General features: G+C 32.4%; 1 protein-coding gene across 2 annotated transcripts in view; it reads right to left on the bottom strand.

Annotated features, from left to right (window-relative positions):
* LOC130443441 (octopamine receptor beta-2R) overlaps positions 1-27,995 on the bottom strand; it is a 158,330-nt gene that overhangs the window by 45,588 nt on the left and 84,747 nt on the right. The window contains exon 1 of one of the 2 annotated variants that reach the window (XM_056778064.1): positions 1-3,694. The exons of the other annotated variant lie outside the window; for it this stretch is intronic. The gene's annotated coding sequence lies outside the window, so the exon portion shown is untranslated. Of the gene's footprint in view, positions 3,695-27,995 lie in introns of those variants that run through there. 2 annotated transcript variants of the gene reach the window in all.

Below are 27,995 nucleotides of genomic sequence, written 5' to 3'. Positions count from 1 at the left end.
CTATTAACTATCTGCAATATCCACATTTTCCGAAATCATTCACTTCAATCAACACAGTATATTGCACTCGAAAGATATCAACAACCACGAAACGAGAACGACATTTTTAATTAAAATAAAGTCCGAACAAAATGAGAGAACTCAAACTTCTCGCTACTCTCAGGGACAATACTAATTTGTTCTGTTTGAAAGCTCAAGAATACTCGAAATCAATTAAGAATTTTTCTAAACAACAAGTAACTATGTTATCTACTTGGTAACTTGAGAAATTCGTTGAATAAAACGAATCAATTTTCAACAAACTAATGTGCAATACGCACCTATAAGAAGGAAACTGCTATTATCGTACTTCCGACAAGATTAAAATTAATCATATAAATATCATGAATTATGTATATTTAGAATTATTTATTAAATGTTTCGTTTATCATTAAAAAAGTAGATTTTAACAATTTCCAAAAAAGGGATAATCGGAATATGTTCCTAGCTTTGGAAATGGTGGCTTCGCGTTAATAAAGAGTGTATGTGAATAATAGTTTCGATTATATCTGCTGATGATGGCTATTCAAACTCAACTACAGTGATAAAGTACAGAAGCAATATAACCACAACGTGAGATAGGGTATGTTGGGATCAAGAAGATAACTGAATTGACCTATTTGGAAAAGATTATAGCAAATTTGGGGAAGTTAAGTGTAATTTCGGAAGAAGATAAGCACAAAGGGAAAATAGTTCGGTACCAAGATGAATCGGAGTATTAATTTAAAAAAAAAATACTAAAAACACAATAAGGAAAAGTGTAAGACACTTACTTTGATGACCAAGATATTCTAGTGAAACTAATTTCATTAACCAACTCATTTTTGTTTTCTAAAAAGTTGTTTTATGTTTTTTAAAATAGTCTCATGAATTTGATTGAGTTTCGAAGATTTTATCTTGTTAATTCGATGAGACATTAATTGGATATACGAGGATATATCGAAAAATTCTTAGCCTACTCTAGAAACAAACAAAATTTCAATGTCAAAATATTTTATTACTCTTTATTACACTTACGACCTTTTAAACTTTTTTTTTCAGTTGAGGAAAGATATGATAGTCGGACGGAGCCAAATCTGGTGAATAAGGGAGGTGTTGTAGTTATTCAAACCCTAAATCACGAATCACGAAAGAAAGAAGTCGGTAGTAAATTATACGGATTCAAAGAAAACATTCCACTGCTTTCTCATGTTCCTGAGAAACATAAAGATACCGGAAAGCTAGAAATCATTGCCGATTACAATATGTCCAAGGGGGGGTGTAGAAAATCGAATCGATTTTACCGGCACTGTGCTGTTGGTCTAATCTTCATCGAAAATCATAGAAAATCATCAGAAATGTTAGCGATTTTCCATTATTTATTGACCAAGATGAATATTTCAAGTATTTGCCAACTTGTATAACACCAGGTTTCACATCAGTGTTGCCATATTTCAAGTATCACCACTTTACAAGATACGTCGCAGTTACACAAGTAAAATCAATTTGTAGAAAAAACCGCAATCAATGTTGTCTCTTTCCATTCTTATAAAAATTAGTATGGAAACATGTTTTCAAAGTAAACTTATTGGTGTGTTATATAACGTAGATAGAGCGAGAATCGCCTTTTCTACATCTTTTCCTGCAAAATGTCAATAGGTATTAAATTGAGAGATGTGTTGAGAATTCAACGCATTTATCCCAGTCGTCTCAGTCCTGTGAATTCAAAAGACGAAGTGATATATTCTCCAAATGTTATCGGCGTATTTAATCAGGTCTTCTACAGGAAGGAAAGTTCCTTTTCCATACCGATATAAGTTTCTAGAGAACAAAGAGAACGGAAAGATCCCGAATTGCGATGGGCTTACAATATATGAGTTAAACCAAGATTGAATTCAAATATTGTCCTGATATTCTAATATAAGTTTAAATAATGTACTAATTTTAGATTAGATTAGATCGTAAACCGGAAACATCAATATGAGAGAGAATTCCTTTGGTTTGACACTTAAGAACACTTTGAAATATTTTTTGTGTTTCTAGGTCGACACAGTTTCTACCACGTAAACATAAACTGTATTGTAGTACAATGTCGTACTTTTTTAATTAAACTCAAAAGTACATTCAAATGTTTTTGCGTTTACTGATCCTGCATCAGGTTACATTAGTGTCATACATCCAACGCGAAAAACCAAAAAAGGCGCTTATTTTTTCATCTACTCAACATTCCGACGCAAAAGTCAATGCTGAGTTGAAAAATAATAGCGACGTGAATTTATTTTATAACTAAACTAAGGGAGGAGTCGATACGGTGGACCAGATGGTCAGAAAGCACTCTACAAAAAGACTAACAAGAATGCCTGCACATTGTTTATTGAAAGCATACCAACTTGGAATAGCAACGAAACAAATCGGAGGCTAATCTACTTACAAGAACTAGGACTTGGTCTTTGTAAAACCATTAGTTGCGCAAAGATCAGAAAATATATTATGCAATTCCTACGTACATAATACTGGGAATGTAGTCAATACTTGGTAAAAAGCTGCGAAATCGTTTTGAACAACATTCGAATGCAGATCCAGAGGCAGGAATAACATTTTTGTGTCGCAGAAATCGCCCAAAAAAAAAAATTTCTTGTGGTACTCATTCCCAAAAGTCTTTCGTGTGTGAGGCATTGAAATGAGAATTATTTTTCTTTAATTTGATTTCTCTTTCAATAAGTACTTCTCATTTGACGTTTTTGTTATTTACACATAATATTTTACGACTTCATACAATCTATAAAATCTCAATTATGTATTAATTTGAACGTTCTTAGAATAAAAGATCATGAAGCTTATTTGATTCCAAAATAACAAGTTCAAATAACGAAACATTATTCGGAGAAGAGGAAATTGATATCTTGGTTATATACCTTAATAAATATTTTATAATACTCTCTTAAAAAACCTGCTTTCCTGGACTATTCGTCGTTATCGATAACTGTCATGGGTCGCAATTCCAAAGAGAACAGCATTTAGACCGATTTCGACCTAAGCCGAACTGAAGACAATAATTGTATATAAGCGTATGCAAGAATCCCATTATTTTCCCAGGGTATGATACATATATTTTTGTTATATCTGATTCAAACAATTTTTACAGAAGTATCAACCCGAATTCCCGGAGTTCAAGGTCGCTGTGTTGTATGTGATCGGCGGAAAAATAGGAAAACTGAATATTACTACTAAATATGTGCAAAATATTTGTGTTTAGAACATGTTACAGCATTGTGTAATTCATGTTACTAAACGGTTTTGTTATAGTTTCTTATATTTATTTTCTTTCTTTTGTATTAGTTTTAATATTGAATAATACACAATTTTAATTTTTTCCAAAGGTTTTTTGTATTTACATGGGTGTATGCAAAAAATAGTGACGTTTCAATCATTGTAATATAATTATGATGTTAATTCATATTGAAACAAAATATTATCACAAATCAATCAAATAATGTAACATTATATAATTATGTTAAAAAAAAAACACAAAAAATCCCGGTTCTCTGAAAGGTGTGCGATTGTTCTATCCCAAAAAATCGTTGCGAGTACTGAAAAGTTGAAATATGTAGTATATCATTTTTCTGGAAAAATAAGAGATCTGACAACAATGAAGATATCACCATAAAACCGGCCGTATCACAAGACCTTTACGCTCAAAAATTTATAAAGATCGTACAAGTCGTTTCCGAGATAATTGAGGCTTTCCATACATGAAACTTACTCTGTAGAATATTGCTATCATCATTAATATTCGGCGAAATAAAATTTCCACTATATTTGGAACAAAATCACGTTCCTGTCAAATTCAGTCCAATAAAGGAAAATTTATCTCCCTCTCATGCTTTATATATATATCACGTTTGAATCCCCGGCAGATTAATTGTCATTTTACATGACAAACTGCGCAAGGTTTTATCTTCAAGTTCTTTCAATTCTTATCGCATTTTTTTTTTTTCAACAAAATGAAATAGCGAAAGTTAAACGACACTAATTAATTGGGATCGCATTTTATTTCATACGTTAATTACTGCCTCCATTTCACCAGTTTTAATGAGATAGAACTTGAGATATTTCTGAGATAATTGTTTCCGGGGGTTCGAGTATATTTTCAGAGTTCTCAAGCGTCCTCGTGACTCTTTTGTGTGGAACATAGAATGTTTTAATAAGCAAAATGGTATTATGATTGAATATTTACTCGGTTGTGAAATTATAAATATTTGATATCTCATAGTAAGTAAAATAAATAATGAAAAATTTGATTCAATCGAGTTAAATTGAATTTTTGATTTGAAGAGTATAAAAACATTATGTTAGAGGATGATGCGGAATATATTTAAAGTACACATAATACTGCACAATTTAAAGTCCCAACAAAAAATTGTATACATTTTTCCACTAGACTTATACATTCAAGGGAACCAACGGTCTATGTGGATTTGATAGTGCAATTTATTATTAAATTATTGAAAAAAGTGAAATTGAAAGCAGGTTTGATGTAGGTTACTAGTAGAATAAGTCGAGAAATAGAGTGAGTTTTATGTATGGAACTCCTCAATTATCTGACAAAGTTTTTGTGTGCAAGAGTCTTGTGATACGGCCGGTATTATTGTGGTATCTACATTGTTGTCAGATCTTTCCTTTTTCCGGAGAAATAATGAACTTTGTTATTTCAATTTTCGGAATTCTTAAGAAATACTAATTCCTTCTCAAAAATCTACTTTTCCGACTCAAACTTTCTCAAAAACAACTTTTCCAACTCTAATTTTCTCCAAAAACGAATTTCCCAACTCTAATTTTTTCGAAAACCACTTTTCCAATTCAGTTTTTGTTTTCTGTTTTTGGAAAACGAATTTTCCTACTTCAATTTTGTCGTAAGCGACTACCCAAACTCTAATTTTGTCAAAAAACCACTTTCACATTCCAACTTTTTCAAAATCTCCTTTTCCGGCTCAAATTTCACGAAGAAATGACTTTCTCAACTCTAATTCTGTCAGAACACGATTTCTTCGACTCAAACTTTCTCAAAAACGACTTTTTCCAGCTCAAATTTTCTCCAAAAACGAATTTGCCATAACTAATTTTTTCAAATACCACTTTTCCAATTCAGAAAACGAATTTTCCTACTCCAATTTTCTCGTAAGCGACTACCCAAACTCTAATTTTGTCAAAAAACCATTTTCACATTCCAACTTTTTCAAAATCTCCTTTTCCGGTTCAAATTTCGCAGAGATATGACTTTCTCAATTTTAATTCTGCCAGAACACGATTTCTTCGACTCAAACCTTCTCAAAAACGACTTTTTCCAACTCAAATTTTCTCCAAAAACGAATTTGCCATAACTAATTTTTTCAAATACCACTTTTCCAATTCAGAAAACGAATTTTCCTACTCCAATTTTCTCGTAAGCGACTACCTAAACTCTAATTTTGTCAAAAAACCATTTTCACATTCCAACTTTTTCAAAATCTCCTTTTCCGGTTCAAATTTCGCAGAGATATGACTTTCTCAATTTTAATTCTGCCAGAACACGATTTCTTCGACTCAAACCTTCTCAAAAACGACTTTTTCCAACTCAAATTTTCTCCAAAAACGAATTTCCCAAAACTAATTTTTTCAGAAACCACTTTTCCAATTCAAAGTTTTCAGAAAACGAATTTTCCTACTTCAATTTTGTCGTAAGCCCAAACTCTAATTTTGTTAAAAAATACCTAAATGGCTCCAATAAATTGAAAAAGTTCAACGAAACTGGTTCAGTAAAAGATTCATCAAATTCAGGACGCAAAAAACTGCATCAACTGAAATCAAATCTTCAGATGTTGTGTCCTGGTAGAAGACGATCCACACTTGTGAAAAAACCTCATCATTAGAAATTTTCAGACAATAACAATATTCCAAATGACGATATTTGACTACAACAACCTCACTATTCGTTTGTGGTGAGGTAATCAAGAAGCTGGATTGGAAGGTGTAGTTTTATCGAATGGCCTCCACGATCCCCGGACATGAATCTCATAGATCATGTGGCGATACTTAGAAAACATCGTTTATAAAACAAAACCTGCCAATATTCAGTAATGATAAAATAGAATTACCACAGAGATAAAAAGAATTCATCAGTCGCATGGTTTGTTACTGAACTGAAATTAACGGACATTTTGTCTTCAGGTTTTCTGAGCCATGACATGACATTTTTTTACCTCAATTTACTGACACTAGACCTTTTTAAGAGATTTGTATTAGCAAATAAATTATCAAAGAATATTCAAATTAAAAGAACAATATTTATTGCAGCTTCAGGCATTTAAGTATAGAGAATATTACATGAAAAATAATGAGTATTCCTTAAGGATTTCTAAAAACACAAAATATATAGCGTGATCCATTTGACATAACAAAGTTCATCATTTTTCCGGAAAAAGGAAAGATATGACAACAATGTATAATATCGACGGTATCTGTACAAGCTGTTTCCGATATAATTGGGACGTTCCATACATAAAACCCACTCTGTATATAAATATTAAGACTCCAATTTAGTTTCAATTTTATGCTGTTGGGTGGTTGGTGAAAAAATACACATTTAAATAATCGAAGATAAAGTTTATGCCAAAATATCAGAGCTGGATCTAATTAAGAACTTATTTATATTTTTTTGAGCCCTCAAAACTAAATTTTGAATGTAAATTCAAGGTGGAACTTATGGTTCGGAAAATGTATCGTAGAGGATATCTATTCTTAGATGAAATAAAGGCAGAGCAGACAAAGGAACATTTCCTTACTGTCAATGGAAAGTACTAATATTCCAAAAACATTTTATTCTGTTGTTTAATCGGCAGGATTTTGCTGCGAGCTCTATAACATTATCACTTATTGCATACCTCTATAATTTCCAATATTGCGAATTTATACTTTTATTCGTATATCGATATTGGATTTTATTGAGATTTCACCCTAAACATGTGAATTTGTACGCTTTTCCAGCGAATTCTGAAATGTCAAACGCAATATAAATACTTCGAGGCTTTCTATTGTGGAAATTATAATTTTGAATTATTATTCCAGTGTTGTTTGAAGTTAAATATCAGTTGAATCAACAGAGATCCAATAATGCCTTTGTACAGATCATGGTCTACCAACATTACCAACTAAGTTGTATTAAAGTTATGAATTTACCTAGATGAGGTTAGCATTTTGATTCATTCTTAGTGTTTGATCATTTGAAAACAAAGGCTATGTACACAAAAATTAGCGATGAATTGTATACAAACAATTTATAATGTATACAAGTGAAGTTTGATTCAAAGGAAAATATAATACCTAATCTTTGAAAAAATTTGAATCCTGCAAGGAGGATTTAGTCCTTTGTCTTTTGTCGTTACATCACTATACAAAAGATACGTAAGTACTTCATAATCTTTGAAACTATTAGAGTTGATGTTACAAAAAAATTGACTGTCATACAACGCTTAATTTTGATATAAATGTACATTATATTTTAGAAATGTTTCTCTATTTCGTTAGTAGAAATCAGTAACTGGCAATAATTATACCAATTTGAACATTCACTTTTCTGTATCAACTTATAGCAAAATTATAATTTCAATTCTAATATATTGAGGGCTCAATATTTTACAATGCAGAAAAAATGCACAATCACTCGCCAATTGAAACCAAATCGATTATAACTATGGACAGAATGTGGTCCTCCATCCAGATCCCGGTTCATCTAAAAATCCACTGACTGAGTGAGCACATGTGGCATCAGATTAATATTTCAACTGAAAGGAAAATATTAAACTAAATGAAGACAAAGTAATTACTGAATATCCCTAAATAAATATTTTTGTGTGTAATAAAGAATTATTCATTTCCATATTTTTTTTATTATGACAGAAATACCAAATTTTATTTTGGAAATCCGTCTCTGTTACTGTTTACTTTACTATTTGCAACTTACAGCTCCCAGACATTTTTGTTGGTATCTAGATAGTAAATCGGAACGAAATATCTGGTAACGAGCTCTATATCACATTGCATTGGATTAAATACCCAATTTTTATTATTTATTTGTTTCGTAACATCTGATAAATGACTAAGTTAAAAACGGTTGCAAGCATTCCTCAAATGAAACCATGAAAATTTTAGCACTTTCACATTCTAACCATTTCAATTATTTTATTTACTTTTCAAACTATTTTAATAATAATATTTAATTCCGTGCATGCTGCGTACTGGTAATTTGATTTTATTTATATCTTTTACGTTTGTTTATTGGTTTTTACAAGCATTTCTCTCTCTTTCATATTTAAATTAATGGCACAACACCGATAATGTTATATTTCATAATTTCGAGGTATTTTGCATATTTCCTGTATGTATGTTTACAAAATATTTTACTACCATCAACTTTATTTATATATTGTCTCAATCACTACGAATTTGCATACCATTTAGAACGTCCCGCAGTTTTATTTTTAACAAACATTTATTTGTCATAAAATGCACATACATTATAATCTTCCGCGCTTTAATAGAGCTTCTCGCCTTACAAAGGTTAATTTATTGCTAATTAAATTGTGCTCTGTGAATATTACGATCAGATTAACTGACTTGTTCCTTTAATGAATGAAATATGAATTATATCCGCTTGTATTCAAAACGTGACACATTGTTAATGTTTGAATGATAAACGCATAACTATCATTTACTAAACAACTAACAATGTTTATATAATAACTTATATATAAATCGATTACACAATGACTATTTGCTTCAATAAGTTATCTAATTATATTGTAAACATTCTACTAAAATGGCTATAAGTCAATTTTTTCAACGAATGTTTCAGTTCATATGAAGAGATTCTCTACAATACAAGTATGATAAAGTCAATTTGTCAATACACAAGGATCGGTGTTGTCAGCAAAGAACTATTCAAGCCAAAATGTACAATGGCAATAAACAAATATTGTCCAATCGAAAATCATTTTCAACAGTTGTTAGGGATTAAGGAGAAATTAATAAACACTAATTCCTTATTAGGGCTTTCATCTCCTCAATAGTTGCTGGATTGGTCCTAAATACTCCGATTTTTCCAATACAAACGAGTCCAAAAGATTGAGTTATGGGTGTCTCGGTGGCTATTTGACTGTCTGAAAATATGACATCGAGATTTTCACTAACAGGCCTTTTAAATTTGGAGCGCATTTTATTGAAATCTCAAGTTTTGTTTTGAGATATTAGTATATAAGGTTAGAAAACAAAAATTTAAATACTGCATCAATGTCTTACAATTTTTTCCACTTTTTTGCATCAATGATGCGTTTTTTTTTGTTTTATTTGCAAAAAATTTATTTTTCTTTATGGTATTTGCTTTGAAATTTCGTTTTCCAGAGATAAAAACGAATGAGGTACAAAAAGGGCTCAGTTTACGTCTGGTACCCTGTTTAAACCAAACTCCTTCACAGGCAGGTACATTTTACTCGTCTATTTACGTTTTATAATTTAATATTCAGTTGTAGCAAGTTAATAAGGTAAGTTCCAAGAGGAAAATAATTAAGTGCATTTGTCTAAATAACGGCGTAGAATGCCGTCGAATTTATAATGATTCGATTGCCTTTTAACGAAAACTTTCTCGCATAAGATATACATATTTATAAAAGTATTTATGAGAATGATAAATTTATAAAATGAGGTATCTACGCCTATGGTAGTTCAAAAAAATTTGTCGGTAAGGGTTTTTATATGAGTTTTCATAATCTGCAATTGATATTTTGTCATGAGAATCCGTAGTACAAACGAATGACTTGAAGGTTGATTACTTCATGACGCATAATTGTTTTGGACACAATATTTTGCAATTGGCGTTACTTTGTTGTCATTATGGTCACAATAACAAAAAAGAGAATTCGTTAACATTCGCTCTTCCGCAGAATCTCATAAAAAAGTCATAAATAGTTCAATGTACTTTGTTCAGTCACATGATGGCAAAACATACAGATGTACTCAGTACGAGGATTTAATCTTCGCACATTTCCCGAATAAAAACAGTAAATTCTCGAGTTATTGAAAATCCCAATGAGCGACATCAAAATATTGTATTTTTTCAATGGTTAGCAGTCAATGTTTATGAATTCCAATCCATCAAGTATAGCTTATGGAAAATAAAACAAAAAAACCTCGTCACAAATCCAATTTTCACAGAAATATATGATGGAAACTGAAAATAGAGCAATACTAAAACAATATTTATTGCAATCAGCAAAATCGATTTCAATACCAAATATTACTTGAAAATTTATTCATTACTCCACACATTTCATTATATTACTTAATATGTTGAGACTCTTTTTTCATTTCGTTTGTTGATGATCAATTTTAATTAAAATTATGGTGTCTCAAAGTGTTTAGCCATTAATTGTTATTTTATCTTTTTGAATTATTTTCTAGATGGTCTCATTCAGAGAGAGGGAGAGAGAGATTCGTTGGTTCTAGTCCAAGTTCAAGGCCCTGATATAGGAGTAGCTCCTCTGCAAGGCTGGGATTGTGTTGGTTGCGTTGGGTTGTGTTTGCCTAACTATTTATGAAGGGAAATTTTTGGCCAGAAGAAAACGAAATCGAAGCTTGTAAGCAAAAACGGTTCTTCTCGGTCTGGGTTTTTTTTAGAGTGAGTTTATCCATTTTTTGTTTGGTTTTTTGAAAATATTGTGTTTGAATTTAGAAGGGGGCGTGTGTGCACTGCTGCGGCTGCATTATTCTCTATCGTCGGCCATTTGGTTGGAGAACCGGTTCACGAGGCAGCAAGGATAATGATAATAGAAATAAATAAAATGAAATAAAAATACTAGACGGAAACGTCAAAACATTCGAAAGTTCAGTTTTTTTTTTTTCAGTTTCATTGGAATTTAGTTAGATCAAATTAGGATCTTTATAATATTATTTATAAAAGTAGAAGGCTCTTAACATAGTAATTGAAAAGAAATAGAATCCCAATGAACTGTCGCGTGATTACTATGGACAGATATCGATGATGTTGGTAATAGTGGATACCAATTGAGTCTGGAGCAAAATCTTAGTGGAATGGAAGGTTTATCTATCCTCTACATATCGCACGACTCTTGTTAGTAAATATTAGTGTGTCGAAATATTTCTCAATATCTTCAATTCGGAAGAAATAGATTCAATATGTGAATAGTGATATTCCACCATTAAAAAGTATTTGAACACATCAACACTGCGTGACGAAAATGTCCCTGGAGACGATCATTCGGTTATAAAAATACGGGTTGATGTAGCGGTGGTAAAAAATCAACTATAATTCTAGAAAAAAATCTATTAAAATTTATTCGAGGTAACAACCTTTTCGACATAAATCAAAAAGCATACTCGCACTGCTTGCACGTTATAAGATAATTTCGAAATGTTACCTGATATGCGATATACACCGTAGCGATTTAGAAGTTTAATCCCTCAGCCGCAATTTCGCCGGTGGTGGCTTAACAGTAATGTTATATTTGCCTGATTTATGGTCCCAGAAACCGAAAGTTACTGGAAAAGTTTGCTCGTATTTGCCGATCCACTGACTCGATTCTACATGACGATTTAATCATGTTAATATATTCAGAAGAAGATTCTGGTAATTGTTTTCTGGTATAATCAATTGGACTTTATCAATGTACGGATCTTAGGAGGATTTAAGGAGGTGACAAAGGAACTCATTTAAAGTGTTTTTAACCATACATGTCTTCGTGGATTTTGAGATATAGTCAAATTTATGTTTTTTTTTATTTTATGAGGTTTTTACTGCCGTTTGTATGAATTAAAACTGAAACAACAAGTTTTAACGAGTTTATTGCATGCGCATAAATAGTGTTTAGTCAATCAAATACTACAATACATTGAAAAATATACTAATTACCAAGTTATGGCCTCAGATATATCAGAGAAGTACTTGTTTATCAATCGTCACATCTGCTATTGCTGCTATCTAGCGAATTGGGGTAAAAATACTGCGTGCACAACAAACAAAACTGCTAAATAACAAAAATGATAGACCCGTGCCTCGTTATAATCATCTATCACATCCCTCTCGTTCAGAAGCTCAAGAACTGAAGATAAGAACAGCACCGTTATTGAATTGAAGATCTTCAAATCTATTTTATAAGAACTGTGATGTCTGACTTATGTTTTATTTTTTTGTGATACATAATGACATGAATTGAAGTTCAACTATCTGGAGATCGAAGTCGTATTCGTATACAATTTCGTTCTTATTTTATTGTTAATTTCATGCAATGTGACATTGCGAAAACTATTGTCATTTATAACAAACTTTGTTAAAATTGATAAATAAATAAATATATATCTGACATTCTCTATTTATTTCAGATATTTATCACTTGAATGAATTGTGATGTGGACAAAAGTTATCACAAACTATTGGACAACGTATGAGAATAAATCATGTATATCTTTCCAGAAAGTTGGGGTTAAAGAGCGTCATCTTGGTCGATTTTCTGTCATTTTAAATAACAAAGCTGAATCTTAGAAGATATAAAGTTTTTGCATTTCCGTATTTGATCAATAAAAATATTCTGTTTCTATTTACTATCAGAAATATAACCAATAAATTGAAATAAATAGTAAGAAAAGTGCTCTGGGAAGTGGCTCACCCTATTATTAATCAAAAAGTACTATGATAAATAGTAATAAATTATAGCAAATGCTGTGGTTGTCACATTGGAGTGAATATTGATGTTAAAAAAAACAAAGTCCGTTTTCAACCTTCAACTGGAAGAAGATGATTCAAAAATTGTTTTAATCTAATTCAAATATGAAGTACGAAACCAAAATATACCTGGAAAACACAGTTGCTGGAGAAATGGGTCGAAGGGTTCATATCAAACGAAGAAGCAATTAGAACTTTGTCGTTTCTAGGAGTAGAATTAACAGGTTGATGAGTTGATTTTCTTATTTCTCATGGAGGTCTTAATATCTAGTAAGAGCTACAAATAATTCTTCAGCTTACTGGATCACTACTTATATAATTTGGTGCAAATGAAGCAGTTTATCATCAAACTTAGTAACGACGCTTATATTACGACATGAAACATCCACATTCTAGTATCGTCAATTCTTTTTCCGGTGGCAGATTAAAAACTCCTTCTAAATGTACTCTATTTAGGATCATATGTTCCAGAAAGGAGCCTGGAGTTTACGGCTCGAGAATCGATTATCGAAATCTTATGAATTACTTGCCTTCTTATAATAGAAGTCCTGTTAGACCATAAATATCAAAAAGTAGTTTCGTGAACTCAAATAATGAGAAAACCCCCCTGTAAAAAATAGTGCTGCAGATTCGAATAGAAATAAGTTTTTCTCTCACGAAGATTTCGTAGATTTTCTAAAGAAATTAAGTCTAATATGACTATTTGTTGGATGATTTTTTTTTCGTCGCCACCATATTATTGCCAGCTGGAAATTGATTCACCTTCCTGTTGTCTCAAATTGCCACAGCTTTCATATTCTCCCAGAATTGATCATAACATCAATACCTTTTAATATATAATAATGCTGTAACATACAAGGAACTTCATATTATTTTCGTTGATATTATAGAATAATTAATGTATCAGTAAACAAAGTTTGTTGTTTTCGATAATAATAAAATTACTGTAAAACCGAAACTTGGAGATAGTTAATCAACTATGAATATTATAGATGACTGAGAATGTGAACTTTAATTATGGAGAAACTTGGAGAATTTTTAAAATTCCAACGCGTTTCATGGGTTGATGCGCATTCAAATTTTAGAAGTTTTCGACGTTTCGGCTCCCACCTTGGTGCCATTATCAAGAGACAGTTGGGGGTAGTGTGGTAATGCGTCCATTGGTAAGAAGTGATCCGATTCCGTGGTCTCGATCTGTCTACTCCACGCAACTAATCACCGCTTTTTCTTGGTTGATTCCAAGGCCTCAATCTGCTTACTTGAACCCTTAATAATCCTGTCGTTTCCGAAAATATATAAACCCCTTTTAAAGGATCGTGTGGAAGAGATACAATTTCCCATCTTTGCTCTTTCCCCATTACCCAAAAGACGACTTCGCTTGGCTAGGCTTGTTCCTTGGTGGATCTTTCATTAGTCACTAGTCATTAGTAATCGATCATCTACTCATAAATCTAACCAACGCAGGATATAGAGTCTGCGATTTCTGCGATCAAGCCGATGACCTATGCGGGGTAAGCATGATGGTATCGTATGAGAACAAATGCAATCTGCCCTAACAATTGTTCAGAGTTTATGTGACATTGAAAGTCTGAGTATAAACCACTCAAAAATCACCCTTGTTCCATTCATTAGGCGAAACAAATACTTTCCAAAAATCCTGAGATAGAACGGAGTCGAACTAGCTCTTATGAAATATCTCTGGATAGCCTTCCAGCAGAAACTAACGTGGAGACAACATCTTCAAGCAGTAAACCATAAAGCAACCAACTTATGGATGTTCAAATCCATTATGCGACCTATCATGAGCTATGCAGGTTTTATATGGTGGCCAACAACACAACCAAAATTAGGAAGCTAAAAAACCTCAACTCCTAGTCATGAAGACGTAGGGGGAAGAGAGGAAATGAGAAACTAGGAATAAGACCTCATGTTTGGAAAAGTTTTTTTTCATATTCCATCAACGGGTCTGAAAAAGCCCTTTCACTGAGCAAAGAAAAGCCAAGGAGAGTTACTGGAATGCTTACTGGACACTGCCTGGTGAAGTTCCATCTTGTAGCTTCTGTATAGAATTAAAGGAAACCGCGAAACAGCTCCTTTGTGAGTGCGAGGCAATCCATAAACAAAGACTACGGTACTTACATTCAAGTTTTTTAAAGTCAGAAGATATAAGCCGCATAGGCTTCAGATTACAAAGTCGTTGCTGCATTACTGGTAAACAGTCTGGAGTACAAAATAGACTGATTGTTCGAGATAGTGTTGGCGAGGTAATTTCAGGACCTTACGCCCTAGCTCATCTAATCTAATCAGGTATTTTCAATTTTATGAGGAAGTTTGTATCACTCCATACAATATGTGAATTTACCACAGAAGTTGATTCAAATCACCGCATGTAAATTAACCTTGGTAATTAAACTCGCAAACGTGTATACCCAAGTCCACATACAGTTACTCTGGCCAGAGTTGTAACAAATCACCTGTTACTTGACCCAATAATATTGCAGCAAGTCCAGATAATCAATTGTTTATGATCCTGTTAATTATCTGTCCGTATATGCGAACATGAGCGTTCATAGAGAGGGCATTCCATAAAACAAATCAGTATATAAGTGATAATTTGAAGCTTGGTAAAAAGTTTATGAACCAGTCAATGAGGTTTTGGAATGCGAATGCAGCGCAGTCTAAATGCCTGATTATTTACGTAGTTTTGTCACAAAAATGTTGTTTTAGAGTATACCTACGAAAAATGTGTATTAATGAACTGATTTAGATTAGATTAGATTCCAATACGAAAATGATGCAACATTGATACAAAGAAAACTTTCTTTCATTTTCTGAAAACGATGGAAAAATTATATTCATTTAAATATACATTAAACAGACATTAACTAACTAGAATATGAAGAAGTTTTTAGGTATGGTGACACTGATATGAATATGTCAAATCTGACATGAATTTTGTGATTTTTAATAGTGAACCTACTCAGAACGTTTTGTCTCTTGCGAGTATTGTTTGAGTTATTCAGAGATATTTGAAAAATTCATCTTGTTAAAAAAATGGAATTGATTTTTATTAAACATTAAATGAAGAACATCAAAATAAATAGTATTTTTCAAATCAAAGCTTTTCGATAACAATTTTAAACATAATTTTTGGTTAAGAGGACCATAAGGTGTTTCATAAAAAAATATATTAGGACGCTGGGTGCCCGAGAACGATTTTTAAACTACAAAAAAGAAAACAGTTTCAATCTATTAATGAGACCTGTCATTTGATAAAGTTGTTCGAGTTTTTTCATTTAAAAACCAAAATAAATGTAATTTCATAGCGTTTAATAAATCACTGGCCAACACTAATATCGATTGTATGAATAGGAAAAGCCAACTTAGACCCCCGTCTACATTCCTCTAGTGGTCCACCTTGACCACTTTGGGAATCACGGATCTAAATAATTGAAGTCACTTCTCCATGTTATTAGGCTAACAATGCTGGATATGAAGCATTTATTTCGTTTCATGTTTTCTTACTATTTGAGGATTTACATATTATGTGATGCAGTTTTTCGAACAAAATCCAAGCATCTTTGTCATCAATAGAAGAGAAACCTGTTGATATGATAAAAAAATCTACATCTTTATATATTTCTATAATCTTTTTTTCGAGTAAGGTAATATTGACTTGAAAGTATTTGATATAAATGTTAGTTATTATTTTATAATAATCATTGGTATTCATTGCTTGTCAAGATATGGTGAATAAAATATATTTAGGCAGCCTCAACTTATTTCGAAGTCTTGACAACATTGTAACTAATGATTAAAATCATGTTTCGAAGCAACCCAAAAATAGTAATGACGACTAATGTTGTCACTTCAATATTACTCCCGAGTTATAAACATCTACAATAACATTTTTTAAGCGCATAAAATAAGATCCATTTGGAAAATTCAAGGAGCCGCAATTTTTTATAATAAATTTAGATAACAGTTCCAACTGATTACAGCCGACAAATTTCAAACATATAATGTGAATAGTGTATGAAAATTACTATCAAAGTGTCATAGACGACCTTGAATATCCTCCAAATCCTTTATTCATACTTACAAGCATTTAACAATATTTTCGTATAACAAAAAATGTTGATAATGTCGATTCATTGCTATTTTTAGTGATGGCGTCGAACGTTTGCCAAATTCCTTTCAATTCTGTCTTGTTCAATTGACATATGATAATGATCAAACATTATTTGACACGACATTGTACAACGTAGCAATTAAGCTACGTCGCATCTGTTAATATAAATTTCTCCGGATTGATTGGAAACAATGTAAAATTTTCAAAATGTTGTGTTATTCCTAGACATTCATAAATACGTATAAATATATTGTAATTATCTTTGTGTACAGAGGATGTGGCGGGAGAAGTTTTGATTCAAATTATTATTCAGAATCTGAAATGTTTTGAATGTGACACGTCCAGTTAAACCGGAAGCAGAAGACAAAATTCTCATGTTAAAGATGATTCTTATTTTTGATCGATTTTCACAGGCAAATTTAGATGAAATTTGTGCACATATCGTCTTATACCAAAAATCGATTATCGAAATATTCCTCCATTGCATTTCGATAGCCTAGCGTGAAAATCCGTGTATGAAAATGGATGTTGATCAATTAATATTTAATCCCATGAACGTAGCTTCATAAAATAGAAAATAGATAAAAGAGAAGATATAATTCTCGAATCAACAACATATTGACATTTTGCCAACAGTGTATTGGAGATTTTGTTTATTGATTTTATTTAGCAACCAATTTCCGTTCCGTATAGGTCCACAAAATAAATAATTGAATTGAATAACGAAAAAGGGTTTTATCATAAAAATTATTCTACATTCAAATGCTCCCTTTCAATATACTGCCCTACACTCGCCACGCATCTTTCCATTCGTTTTTCCATTGATCCTTTAGGAGCTCTGCTGTTTTTTCCTTCACCGCTTCCATCGACTCAAATCGGGTCCCTTTCAAAACGCATCTTTTTGTGACCTTTCAAGGAAATCTGAGCAGACCCGTTGACGCAAGAGCTTTTGGTCAGGAGTCAGATTTTTTGGCACCAACTTTTGTCATGTGTAATTTCTCGTGTAAAATTTTTCTAACCGTTTTTTTATCGGCGCTTACAGCCTCGCAATCACCAAAGTTATGCTTTGAACTGTGTAATATCTCTACTTTTTAAATAAGGATGCTTTCCAAGACACAAAAAAATCGATTTGTAGATGATACATCACCCATATGAAATGTAGAAAAACTATTCATGCCTCTATAATTCCGTTGAAACAATAAAAGAATGAAAATGCATCCAATTTATTTGAAATTTTCACAGTTGTGACCATGAAACGTTTGAAATTACTGTGAATGCAATAAAGATCTTTTATCATTCATTTTAATTCATGCTTATAGCTCTGCAAAATACGTTTAACTAAATAATAGTGATAAAAAGGACTGGAATATAATCAAATTTATGAACTTCCATTATCCGTATTTTATTCATATACTGGAAAGATAACGTAAACATTTTCAACTACAGACTCAAATAAAATACGAGGGTTGCTACTTGAGTTTTGAGATATGGCAACATTGATGTTAATATGTCAAATCTGACAATGCTATGATATAGTTTGATATTTTCAATGGTGAACGTCCTCAGAACTCTTGTTTCCTACGTACTAAAAAATAATTATTTTTGTTATACATTTTCAGCATTACGACGATTCCATAGATCGGGAGTCAGTACAAACTGCGAAACCAGAAATGGTCACATATAATAAAACTAAGTCTGGCGTCGACGTTGTTGATAAGCTCTGCGCTTCATACAACGTTTTTAAAAACACATGCAAAGCACAAGTGGTTTCAATCGGATATAGACATGAGAAAATGCGACGTCGCCTCTTTCTTCGGAATCTGGGTGACGGATTAGCCTTCCCATAACTTCACAAGAAATCTAATTACACAAGGCATGCCACGTTCTCTTTCTGAAGGTCTCAGAAGATTCAGACCAGCGGAAGAACCCGATGAAGAAGCTGGACCAGTGACTGAAGAAGATACCGTAGCACCAACAAAGCTTCGTCGCTGTGGTTTACGTTACAAATCACGAACTACCAGATTGACCAGAACCATTTGCAAGAATTGTAAGCAATATGTAGAGAGCTTTCGACTCCAGTGTGCCTACTCCACGTCACTCAAGGTTGCAAGGAAAAGAAGACTCGAGTGAAGTGCAAATAAAATATCGTTTTTCTAAACATTTTCATTTGAAATGTTTCCAAGAATATATATTTATCATGTGTAACAATAAAACCATATCCAATTGTACATATTTTCAGCTCAACTCAACTCAACATAATTACAAAGAATATTTCCATTGAAACTTTGCTAGCCTATAATAATTCCCAGTGGCGTAGCTAGGCGTGGTCGAAGTGACCATTCGCACTCGACTTCGCACTTTAAAGGAGCCCCGCGGGGCCTCTTCGAATGCGATGCCATCAAACTTAAAATCTCTGTTTATGGAACTTGAAAAATATTTGGTCACACTGGTGACAGACTACCATTCGTCTACCTCAAAACTTGAGTAGCAATTGCAGCTATATTCTGGATAAAATTATTTCTTTCACTGTATATTTCAATATGGAATGAATTCAACAAACTACCGGGAAATGGAAACTGGCGATTTAATCTTCGATACAATGGAAATAATCAACCGAGTTATACCCATTCTTTTTTCTAATTAATACGGTATCTAAAAGTGTTTATCATTTTCCATTTCATATGTTAACTTTCCGAATGGATTCTGAGATTGATACATTTGCGTTGTTCGCGTATAGAATAGAATAGAGTAAAAATATCGTAATGAAGTATTTCCACAGGGCGTGGTACAGATATTCTTCTGCTATATTGATACGAACAAAGCAAATATATAGATTTCAACATGTCAGGACTTATTTAGAATACACAACAATAAAATTTCGAGACCATGGATACATAAGTATTCGGAAATTCAATAGAGTTAGTACACTTTGCCACAATCCCACTGCGAAATGGCTACGGCTCAAACTATATATTGCGTATCGAGGTCAGTTCTCTCTAGAAATATTATCGAATTTAAACAGATCCCGACCTCTCACTTCGCGAAGACTTAGAAGACATCTTTCGTGTTATCCACCAGATTTTATTGTCATAGTTATACCTGAATGAAACTATGTATTTTGATACGATATAAAGGTGAAATAATTTCTTTAGGCGAACTAAATTTTCGTTGTTCGTTATTTGCTGGCTGATATACCTTAACAGATTCATGCCTCTGTCTCATTTCTTTCAAAACTAATGGAAGCCCAACATTGACGATAGAATTCTTTGTTGTTATATTCTATTGTAATATAAACAACCGCTTTTCCATTCCATTCTGTGAAAAGTGTGAGTGTGAGTAAACGAAAATGGAAAAGAATAGAATATATTATGTCAAATAACCTTATTACCAGTATTTTAGTTCCATATCTCGTGCTGTGGAACGGTATTCGGCACTACTATTAAAGCGTAAAAGCAGAGTTGAATTTATTGTTTCATCGTTACTATTATTAATTTTTGTAATGCTTCTTTTGCACGCGAACTAATCGTTTGTACATACCGGGATAACAGGAGATATTTTCCAGGAAAAAATGTTCTTCAACATACGTAGATGAATATCAACTTGTTAACAAAATCATGTTTCCGGTGGATGTTGTTTATGTTGTCGAAAAATTAGCGAGTAATGCATATTCATATAGAAATAGTTTATTCACTCGTAAATCAATGCACAATAGATTTAAGCAAGTTTTTTATTAAAAAAAATATTATAAATATGAATACTTGGCATATTTTCTTATCGCTAATTTATTATCACGAGGAATTTTCAGTTCCCTGGATATTTGTCCAGTTATCAAGTGGATTGTGTGGATCGTCTTCTAACAGGAGACAAACATCTGAAGATTTGTTTACAGTTAATGCAGTTTATCTGCGCCCTGATCTGGATAAATACTAGTTGTTAAGGGATTTCGGTTAGGATATAGATTATTAAAGATATTAGACGTTTCTTGTGGACTTCTATTCTAATAAAAACATCAATTCCTGCTTATGAATTGAGTAAGTAACAGAATTTTGAACTGAAAAGTCTCCTCATATGAGAGGCCATAAAAAATTTAACTCAATACTCAATAGAAAATTTGAACCAAGTACCTCGATTTTAAAAATAATTTCTCCGATCCCTAGTAACCAATTGCAACTTGGATTGATTTGTGAAACATAACAGGATCAATATCAATCCAAAAGCTATTAAAAGTTTCCGAAGAGTCTCAGGGAATAACTGAAAGTTTTGGAAAGTTATTGATAATACGGTTGATAGCGGAGATCATTTTTCATTCAATTTACTTCAAGTTTTGATAACAAAATTATCAAGTATTTCTCAAACTTCGATTATAAACTGTAAACATATTACCAAACTAGGTTAATTATTATCATATAGTGTGTGTAGTTGTTATGGAAGACGGCGTCTTAATCATCACTAATTGAAGGGTATCGGAACAGCAATAATCTTGAGAAAAGTGTGATTCTGAAGGTTTGTTTCCCAAGTATTGAGCCTACCTTTATACATCCGTATAGGTGTTATTCCTTACTATTCAAGTGACATTTTTCGAAGAAATCCCCTTTCGATTAGATAAGATTTCCCAAAGCAGTGTTTCACTTTTCAGATTGGTCTCCAGTGCATTCGTAGGATTAGCCCCAACAATCTTTTTATCTTCGAACTGGTTCTTCCACATTTAATCTGATAATTTCTTATAGCTATTTCAGATATGTACGAGGATTGGCGAAGTATTAGGAATTGGTTCCTTATTAGATAAAAAATTTTCGGTGAATGCCCTATTATGACGGAACAGAAAGCAAATCAAGTGAACTAGTTTTCAATGTTTTTTCTTCTTAAAATAAAATGGATTAATCAAAGAGAAATCGATCTGTATATTAATGTCAACACTGTATAGACAGAGATTCATGGTATACAAATGAGGTTAGCTATTAGAGAGGTTGATAAGAAAACAGTGTATCAAATTATTGTTTAGATCTTAGTAATAGTACAAAAAATATATTTAAGGAGATAATAATCTTATATAGGGTGCGATAGATGATGAATCACTTAAATGAAACAATCCATCACCTATTCACTCATCGAAAGTGTCCAAAATCAGCTTGAGGTTTTGCCACAAAGTTGAGAAACGATGAAAACAATTGGAGTTTTTGTAGTGAAAAAATTTCTTGCGTATTCAAGATAAGAAGCTTTGAAGAAAAATATTTCTGGTGATATAATTGTGGAAACTATTAGGAAACTATCGGAATAATGACGATATAATAATATTAACTATAGGGTTATTAGACACTATTTTCATTAAAAACAGAATATATAAAAAATTAAAATACCTTATGAATTGTATATATATGAAACAATACAAAATTCAATGAGAAAATTTTATAATCAAATAAGTGATTATCAAACTGGAATAATAACCAAATCCTTATTCAGTATGCTTTGATGCTTTATCCTATACCGTTTATATGAGTAATTAATTCAGTTGAAGAATCAAAGTGAGCTTAACTATAGAATAATTTCATGAATTCCACCCGTTTCCTCAAAGTTTAGATTTTCATTCAACACTCCCAATTAGATTGAATACGCAAAATGAAACAGTATGTTAGATATTTTATAATCTGTTTCGGGTAACTGACGCTTAATTTTTCACTCAATATTATCAACCAATTATACAACCACCTAGCTACCACGCGTTCCAGATAGACACTACCAATGTTGGTTGAGTGTAAATGTGAATAGAATGAATATCACTAATGGATCCAAAAATTCCCGTTCGGCAATTGTGCTGCCAACACCATAACTTTCGCAGATGCAAGAGAATCAAACACACGATGACTTCAAAGAGTGGCTTCTGCTAACAATTATCTTCTTGTGAAAGACGAGAAAGAAAGGAATAACATTCCGAGCTCCTTAAGGGTTGAATGGAGCATAGAGATCGAAGAAGACATCTGCGTTTCCACTGCGACAATCTATGTGAATCACTGTAGCAACAACCAGAAATGGCTTTGATTTGTTGAACGATGTCAATCGTAGGCTGGAAATGTCGTTGTGGTGTTTATCTGAAGAGCTTATGGCATGGTTCCTTTGATGAAAATGTAATCTAATTAGAAAATGAACAACTCAATCTGCCTTTACTGAAGTCAGAGATAGAACCAAATAACTTTGGATATGTTCAATAAACCGCGACGGGTATTGCTAGTTACCTATAATTTCGTTCCTTATTGTAGAATTTTTCTGTATATTAAAATTTTATATTTATTTCAGTTATTTTTATGTTTGTTTTTTAGTTTTTACAAGGTTTTGCTCAAAGATTGTAACAATTTTTGGACAATAAGCGATTTCTCTTTCGCAAATTCTCAACATTGCCGAATCGTTATAAAAAGCTATATGAAACAGTATATGAAATTCTGAAAATAACGAAGCCAAAAAATATGATGTGTTTGTCGAGAATTTCCCATGAAAATTTCAAAGCCTCGAGATACAGTATGTGTTTAAAGTAAATATGCTGTATGCTTATTTAGATAAATTTCAAAACAACATTAAAGCGTATTCAGAGGAGAAATGAGAATGTTTTTATCAGGAACTATTCATTCAACATTTTCTAAGCCCAATAGATATCGAAATATTTGGAAAATCGTAACTTTATGAACAAATTGTATCTTTGTTATTTGTAGGAAGTGTGGTATTGAATTTATATTTCAGAACCGTAGAATTTCTCGATTTTTACGTCACACAATCTAAAATAAATCCTAAATAGAACAAACCAGGATGAAATTCAGAGGAAGCAGCATATTCCACGGCTTATTATAGGGCCGACGCGAAAATCAATCCTGCAATTCCATTAATGGTAAGTTAGGAACACATTTCCAATTGTCAGCGCTCGAAAACAATAGTTGGATGTCAACTGAACTGGGTCACAATTGCAACTACTAGTGTGCAAAATTATACGGGTTTACGCTCTTCTGCACCGCGTTAACCTATTCCATTATATTTCCGAAAAAGTACCGGAATAGGCTGATGTAATTAGCTTAGCTCAATTCAGAATTAAATTTGAGTAAAATGTGGAACAGACATTCATCTGATTTGCGTGATTTTGTCGATTCAAAATTATGTTTCTGGATTATACAAAATCACAAAAATTGGAACAAGGTCTGCCGCCTTCTGTTTCTTATTGTTGTTTGATTCTGAACCGTGAACGATTAGTGGTTAACATTTTAACGTTTTTCGAACTATCAAACATCTAAATAAAATTTCACGCTGGCTCTCTTATGGATCGACCAAACATATTTTGGTTCATATTTCGTCGGGGTACTGCCAAAACAAAGTAACTCCACTTTTACTCAATTCGGAGTTGAGTACTCCATTGGATTAAAAAATGTTCGAAAAACATACTAACAAAACCTGGATAAGTTTAGGAATTTTTGTTTTGTTACTTACTTTGATTTTTTTCAATTATTAAACGACGATTTCTCAAAATTTCAAATTATGGAGGTACCTTGTTTTGGCAGTATCCGGTGGGGATAAATATATCTATGGAAACTTGAGTTTCACGACAAATTATCAGTTTTCGAAAAATGGTTAAAATTTATTTCTTTGTAGCTTTGATTCTCAAACAATAAAATCGACTGAACCAATTTTCAATCAAATTTTCATTGATTGTACTCTAAGTTAGCTCATCACAAATTCCGTCACTAGTCAACACAAATATCCATTGACTTTTCTTCATGAAATTCCGAGTAAAAATTAGTAACGTTTATCCTTATCATTCGTATTTATATTTGTGGAAAATCAAACAAGTTCATGCAAGATTTAAAACACATAAACCTCAAGTAATATTAATTTACACGTCTGAACAAGCGTTGCGGACGGGACGACGGCCAGCGCGGCAACGACAAGTCTTGACGCGTTGTATTGTTGTATTCATGGACTCCCGCTCACGATTTTGGACGATCTTTTTCATCACGCCCAACGTAGACCCCCGTCTAATCTCTCGCGGACCCCTGGTGGTTCACCTGAATCACTTCGAGAATCACGGAACTGAATTAATAAATTAATTATCTCTTTGGAGATGGATGTTAATACAACAGTGGTATTTGTTAACACCGCATACAAAAGCTGCCTGTCCAGAAAGAGTAGTAATTTTTACTCGGAGTTTTGCGAAAAAGAAAGATAAAACTGCTATCAGACTGATATCTCGGGACTTTTTCAATCAATTAATGACTGTAATAATACCAAATAGCGCTTTGTTCTTGATTATTCGAAATTCTGTCTGTAAAATGAATAAAGGGAATGAAATCTATTCCACGCAGTATATTGTAAATGTGTAAGTTAATTGAATCAATAAAGTTTCAAAACAACAATGGAAATTGTGCAGTGACCTTAAAGTCATTAGTTTTGTTCGTGAGTTTACAAGGTGTATTTTCCAAATACTTTTGTTTATATTGTCTGTAAAATCGCGGGGTTGAAAAGCATGATGATGCAAGAAATGAACGGTTCATTCGAAACGAGTTATCTCCGGGTAAAATAATTATCAAAAAGAAGTCATCGGTAGATCCGACAGACATTATTTCATTCCTTCACTTATAAAACTGGAAAACTGTTAAACAAGAACAGTTATCTGGTATTTCCAATCAATTTTTTCAAATACTATAAAAGGAAAACTAAAACAGACATTAATTGATGCACTGGAAATTTGTACAATTATAGAAGATCCTCTGTTTGGAAATCTGTTATCTGTCAATGGAAAATAGCTCGAAAAATTACGATATGTCGTGATTAACCTAATGAAAATTTTTTAGCATACAGTAGAGAATATGTCATACTAGAAGTGATTCATTTCCTGCACTGGCATTTAAATTTTTTCCTTTACAACTGACAAAGTACGAATAATGAACCGGAGAAGCGTTTTCATCAATTAAGTGACTTTTGACAGGAATTTTTGTACGAAAAGAGTTTGATATAATATGAATATGTCAAATTTGACATCGCCATCATAAAGTTTGAGATTTTTGATGGTGAACGTAATCAGATCAGGTGTATCTAAGTTGCTCACAGGAAAATATTCATTTTGACCAAGAAATGAAAAAATTTTGGTAATGAATCACCATTTCGAGCTGGTTTTTCGAATTCAATCGTATTCGGACTTCGCTATAGGAAGAATTTAGTCCAAAATCGGCTGTTGTACTAGAAAGCACCGATGCTATGCGCACTTGGCTATTAGTTTCACTCGCATACATTCAAATTTTGCATGAACATTCGACTGTCAAAAAGATTTGTTCGCGTTGGATTTCAAGAACTGCCGCATAATTTCAATGGCGGTACTTCACAAGATCGTAACAACCGTCAAATCATGTATCTATGCATATAAACTCGAAACTAAACTACAATACACAAGACACGAGCCAAATCCAAAAAAAGTACTTAGAAGCAAATGATCGCCTGTTTCTTCGGATTAACTGCACATGTCTTCACCGTTCCATAAACCACGAGGTCAACGTTTTTCTACACCTGAAGAAGCGGTTGATGAGTTCAAAAAACATGTTTTTGAGGTACTTCGACATAATAAAAGAAATTAACTCAAAAGAATGGAAGAATGTGAAAATTTGTCATTTTTAATCATTTTATTATTGTTCATTTTTATCAATTTGCTTATTAACCTAAATGAATAAATAATAACTTCAAGTGGGATTTTAAGAAGCGTGTGAACAGGTGAAAATTTTTATTTTCCGCATAATCTGTCGATGAAATAATTCACTGATTTTAGCTTTTATATTTGATGACAAAATGGAAAAAACTTTGGCATTTTTGGTATCTGCTGTTTAATAGTCGTTGAATAGAAACCGGAGATAGATTAGATCATATCTAACTTTATTACTTTTTCTTCATTCAACCCAACGTTAACTTATAAAGTAATTTATTATCAGTTCGATACTATGAGGAGATGTATGGTAACTGAATGTTCATTACTCAAAGGAAAAGTCACGTTACCAATATCTCGACTAATCGGATGGTATTGAAAAAACCATATAGTGGCGTTATCTCATATACTAACGTAAAATGAATACCGAAATGAATGATCCCGGCAATCTGGAAATCCGAGAATATACCCTGAAAATAGGGCGGGTCGCATCCATGCACTAAACTGTACACTATCTGAAAAAGGCTGGCATTTTGGTAAATGATAAGCTTGAAGCTTGAAAAGAATTAGGGGAAAATATATTTGTTGAAAACGGTTGATTTCGCAGAATTACGTGATGTAACTTTTATTTTTGCACAAAGTTTATAGTATTCAATATATTTTGAAATTCAAATTAAACTTATATCGATGAATCGCAAGTTGTAGCTTTGGTAGCTATTGATATAGAAACAATAATCAAAAGAGACCTAAAATCCAGACAACAACAACAACAAAAACGTATAAAATCGATAGAAATCCTTCAAATTAAGAATAGACGAAGGATAAAATATTTGTTTCTAATATTTGAGCCAATATTCATAAAGTGTATTGACTTTCCTGGAATCATACCTCAGTCGAAATAACGTACTTTCGACATCGTTGGTAAGGAGGAAAGCTTTACATTCATTTCCTGCTCGAATGATGGAGCTTTATGAAATTGATTCCCTCGGAAAAGTTTGCTTAAACTTTTCAGATGTATTCGAAGCCTACCTATATATTTGCAGCTAGAGCGATACGTGCCGCATGCTAAAATACGATAAGAAATTTAAGAAATGAATAAAAGAAAAGGAATTTTGTTCAATGGTAGACCGGAATTGAGAAGAGACGGTATATAATGTTGATAGCCCGGATCTAGGTTCAGGGTCGGGGTTACAAATTTCTGTTCTTGTATTATAAAATATCTTTCATTTCGAACTAATGTTTTAGCAATTAAAACCGTCTCCAAAATAGCGTTAACCCTCCATTAGTCACGATGTTAGATGGATGGTTATTATTTTCCCGTTACTTTATGGTTCTGAGTGTAGATGTTAGTATCAACCCTCTGTAGTTTCATAGAATTATTCTGCAGTTTCAAGGTCCTAAAATCACAAACA

Source organism: Diorhabda sublineata, chromosome 4 (assembly GCF_026230105.1).
Source record: "Diorhabda sublineata isolate icDioSubl1.1 chromosome 4, icDioSubl1.1, whole genome shotgun sequence".
Classification (NCBI taxonomy): domain Eukaryota; kingdom Metazoa; phylum Arthropoda; class Insecta; order Coleoptera; family Chrysomelidae; genus Diorhabda; species Diorhabda sublineata.
The sequence above is the reverse complement of the archived record's forward strand: the minus strand, read 5'-3'. Positions and strand labels throughout refer to the sequence as shown.